The sequence below is a fragment of the Sphaeroforma arctica genome (genome assembly GCF_001186125.1).
Source record: "Sphaeroforma arctica JP610 unplaced genomic scaffold supercont1.256, whole genome shotgun sequence".
NCBI classification, from domain to species: domain Eukaryota; class Ichthyosporea; order Ichthyophonida; genus Sphaeroforma; species Sphaeroforma arctica.
The window spans coordinates 37,959-43,336 of NW_014040302.1; positions in this window are offsets into that span (position 1 = coordinate 37,959).

Genomic DNA, 5,378 nt, shown 5'->3' on the forward strand with positions numbered 1-5,378 from the left:
TTTTGCATCAACAGTGCTAACAAGAGCAAAATATAATCGTAGATATGCAAAACACACTCGGTCCTTCTATGGCGGGTTCGTTGATGACTTTCATATGTACAAGTAGGATTCGTCTCGTCCGTCGCTTATCGACACGGCCTTTTATCTATTCGTGTAGCTGATAGTCAATCCTTACAGCTATGTCCAGCTTTCGATTTTTCCTTCATACATGAATACATGTGAGATTAATAGTTGGAATTTAATGTTAAGTGTGTCTAGGGTTATTCAATAAAATTTACTCGAACCATAGAAAATTCAGAATATCAGAACTCATGTATTTATTACCGCCAATTCTGAAAATCCGCGTAACATGTTTTAGTGTGTGTGTGTGTGTGTGTGGCATAAAAGCAGAAAGCAAGAAGCAAGACTGTGCACCACAGAAATAAACAGTATAGATTTACTTTAAAAGGTGACTTAATGCACATCAGCAAGTCACTAAAGTTTGTTTGAATTTAATTGAGGAATAATCGGAAATTACGTTTAGAGAATTTGATTGGTAATTAGAAAACGTACCTGTAAATTCCTGCGTACATTTAGTGACTTTCCCATACTGGGCATACACATTGAGTATAGTGGACTTCTTCTACTATTTCCAAGCCATCGTGTATGTTACCGTGTCCAGTGAGTTGACCCAACAGGGAAAATCCGAGAAGTTCACCAGCGGGTGCAGAATAAAATATGCAATCCAAACAATACACCGTCGAAAGAACTACTGACGACCCAGTCAATCCCGACATGTGAGAATTTACCCTGGCCAGCCCAAACGGGTAAAAACTAGAACGAAAACATTTATAGGTAAAAAAACCAGGGTGAAGTCAGAAATAAACACATACTTTTTCACATGTAAAGTCTATTGTATTACACCCCAACAACTCATTAGGCCCGTCTGGAAGTCGCCATACTCATCAGAGAGGTTTGTTGTAAAATCTGGTCCGAGACCTGTAGTCTCTCAGTATTAAAAAGTCGTGCTACTTGCACATCACTCTTGGCACGCTCATCAGCCTTCTCATTAGCTTACGAGCATGAAATATTAGAGTTTGGGACACTAAATTTTTGATTTATAATTGATAGTACCGCACTTCAAATAATTTAGCAACGTCATTAATGTATCAGGTTCTGACTGTAAAATACACATGCTAACGATAGGACTCATCTGTATCACCTCCAATTTGACGTGTGTAGTTGCTTGTATTAGGTTTTCCACGATAGCATCAAGCATGGGTGTTACTGGACTATTTAATCTAGTACGCCCCATGTACGTGAAGACACCACTTTCATATATAGTAGGGGTACTAGGAATCGATACAAGTTACATTGCGCACAATTTTGCAAGTACGCATGCAGTAGAGATCGTGATCGACAAAAACTTTCAACCTTTCCTCATCGATGTGTATGCATCATTACAAAGACTACAATCATACGGGTTAGGAACCATGAAGGTCTTCATGGTATTTGACGGGTATAGAGATAAAGGGAAGGCAGTAAGTGAGGAACGCAAAAAAAACACAGCAGGCATCGATGGACGAAATAGATGCGCACATCAAGGAATGTTTTTGGCATGTGTGTTTATACAACTATAACTTGACTTGCTATATTTATGCGTAAGTATAATATTGCACGACTTGCCTATACTATATAATAATTTACCGCAGGCCAAACGTAAAACAAAAGTATTCGATGAGGTGAAAGCCTGCAAGGATGCAGTATCCTCCTTCAACCACGAAATGGCCGAGATGCTGATGCTTTTGTGTCTAGAAAAGGACATTGAGTTTATAGAATCTCCCATAGAAGCTGAACAGCAACTCCTGGCATTACAGCTGCGAGGTACCATCGACCATATTCTTGCTTTTGACTCCGATTACATTGTAATTGATTGTACAAATATTATAATGGAACAGCGGTGGAAGTCTGGTATTGCAGATATCTTCTATAGGAAGAGTTGTTAAGCAACTAAGATTACTAATATACTTAATTCTGCTGAGGATACTGCCGATACTACATAACTCAGCGTACAACAGGTATCATTCCTCAAAGCTATTTTGGAGCACGGGTTTGATGCGACTGTGTTATTGGCCGCCAGCTTACTTCAGTCGGACTACCGCTCGAAGACTGGTTGTGAGTAAGTTTTGTTTATGATTAGATTGGCATAATGCAAACTATAAGCACATAACCCTTTGTCTACAAAGTGCCTATGAATTCAAAGGGTGGACAGCGATGGAAGTCTGGTATTGCAGATGTCTTCTATAGGAAGAGTTGTTAAGCAACTAACATTACAAATATACTTAATTCTGCTGAGGACACTGCCGATACTACATAACTCAGCGTACAACAGGTATCATTCCTCAAAGCTATTTTGGAGCACGGGTTTGACGCGACTGTGTTATTGGCCGCCAGCTTACTTCAGTCGGACTACCGCTCGAAGACTGGTTGTGAGTAAGTTTTGTTTATGATTAGATTGGCATAATGCAAACTATAAGTACAGAACCCTTTGTCTACAAAGTGCCTATGAATTCAAAGGGTGGTTAGATGATGAATGCACACTCACAACGAACGAAGTGGCAGTGACGAAGTTTATGTTCTTTTGTCAACCCGTGTTCATTGTGACTACTGATCTGGTGGATGAAGGACACAAACCTACGATTGTTTTTGGGGAAGACTTTCACTTCCAGAACTACGTATGTATGCTTTATAACTTGTTAAAGGGTCGTCGTCAGGTTTTGTTAGTTATGTCTGAGAGTACACTTAGTGACCACCGATTTGCAAAGTACTATACACTGGGTATGCATGAACAAAATAATCTTAGGAATGATTTGTAGAACATTCGTGAGAAACGATGGTCCAATATATGGAGTGGTCTACCACCAATTTCATGGACATCAACTAGTGTCGAGTCAGACATTGAGAGCTTTAACAAAATGCTACTCCCAGCTTTACGTGCCTATGCTGCACAGCGAGAGATCGTAATTCCAGTACGGTTTACCACAAAACCTGTAATAGTAGAGTACTTAGCTCAAAAATAGTATTGTGCATCAGATGCGCTGAAAGAAATTCCAATACCAGAAATCCTCACCGCCTTACTTGCAGCACGTCTGTCCATGGAACGAGACTTGAGAGACACGTGTGATAGGCTAGCATTTTTTTTTAAATATGACAACATATCATTAGATTGTGTAGTAGTGAGCATTAAGACTATCAAGGCTTACTATGGGAAAGTGGCGTACACGTTATGTCAAACAAAAGAACAGGAACAGCGCGCGACAGTTAACTTACATGTCATATTTCAAACTATCAGACAATCCTAAGAGAAAGCATAGAGCTTTAATGTATGTACGCGGGTGAGGTTTCACGATCATATCGGCACGATAAAATGAACGTGATATGAGTGTGTACTATTGACAAAGACAAAGACACAGGAGCATGGTTTATGAATATTGTGGAGGACTGTACTTGTTTGATACCACTAGCACTTACTAAAAAAGTTGTGACCGATGAAGGAGAAGGAGATTATAAAATATTGAATGTGTCCCCGTGTCATAATCATTCTAATTGTGTACACATCCGAGCGATACTCGAACGTGTACGTGAGTTAGGGAACCCAGGGTCGACTGATGGCGCATGCTCGTGGTCGAAACGTCCGAAATCTCGGAAGTTTATCCCAAACCAACATGCAACAATGCTTGCCAAAGAATTTGTCAGCCAGAGTAAAGACTTTCGATGTAGAGTGTATAGAACATATTTCAATCCGCTTTTCGAGTCGCACAGGGCAGAGCTTGATCTCGAGATGGAAGATGAGGAGAAAGCAAAATATATTGCCTTTCGGAAGGAAAGAAAAACTGAGCTGCTTCAAACCTGAAAAGGCAGCGAGAGGTCTCAAAATGGACCAGGTGCTTGACTGACTAGTGAATGAGCCTAATGGATAAAATTTATATTGGGAACACACAATGAATTCGAATTCATACAGACTTTATTTATATTATATCTAGTTTGCTATCACTCTCCTAAACGTCTTCGTGGTCGCCTTGTTGTCCTATGCGTGGAACTGATGGCTCTTTGTCGGACTCAGCTGAAGTATATTGATTCATCCATCAATCTGTGATCGGTGCATCGAGATTGACAAGACCACGGGCAACCCGATCCTTTAACCCACTGAATCCCAAATAGTTACGTAACTCTTCCATGTTACGTTCGATCGAAATACGTTCTCGCGCGATATCTCTATCAGCTTGGCTGCGCTCAATATCAAATGCGAACTGGCCAGGTTGTTTCTTTCTGGGTGCACACACACACACCCTCAGCTTTTCGAGTTCGTATCGGTCTGTAAACCCTTTATCATAAATGTACACCATTAACGTTGAGCCGTCACCGGATAATAGTTTGACCATATGATTCAATATTATGAATCCCGTTATCTGTCGATGATCCAGGATAAGACTTACTTATATCGCACAAGTAAGTCCCGCCATTACTAACTACGTTAAACTTTAATGTCGGGTACGACTTATACTCATTATGGAAACAACTCTGGGCATCGACGTCGCAACCGGCTTTCTCGAGTCGAGTTTCGCAAGCATCCCCGAGTGCGATCCCAATTCTTTCGTTGAGATGCAATGCAACGCATTTCCGTTCTGGTGTGAATTTTGCAGACTGCTCTGCAGTGGGCCATGGTTGTCCCTTTTCAAATATATAACTTATTGCTGTAACATATGTGGTGTATATGATGTACTTACAAGTTTTTCCTGTGACGTCAAAATGAGCACCTAGACTGCTCAAGTTATTTTTTGACTTTCGAAACGCACATATAAATATTTTTCAAACCTCTGCCAAGTGGTAAGTTTTGAGCGATTTTTACCTCTCATCTCGATGGGAGATTCTGTATATTCATCATCGTTGTTATCTTCCTCAAGAGCTCCAGGATCAAGCTTCCGCCTTACATTTTTCCCTCATCTTCTGATTCCACATTGTGTAATAGCCGGGCCTCCATATTAGACTCTATGTTATAAACGTACTCTTAAGCAGTACGTAAACTATAAACGTACTCTTAATAGTACAAGGAACTTAAGTTTCCGAAATGGTTTTAACGGTTTTATTAATTAATACCTTTCCATTTTACATATCAGATATTTGGAAGAGGCCATTAAAAGGCCCCAGTAAAATACCAAACATAAGATTTGGTCTAGTTCTATTAATAGAACTATATTTACTTTCCAAGTCTATTTATATCTGAATACTTCGGTATTGAGATGGCTCAACCAAATATAGGTTTCTAGGGACTATTAACGAACGAGGAGATCGCGGCAATGGCCCGGCGCCAATACTACTACCAACTGGTTATGGGTAAA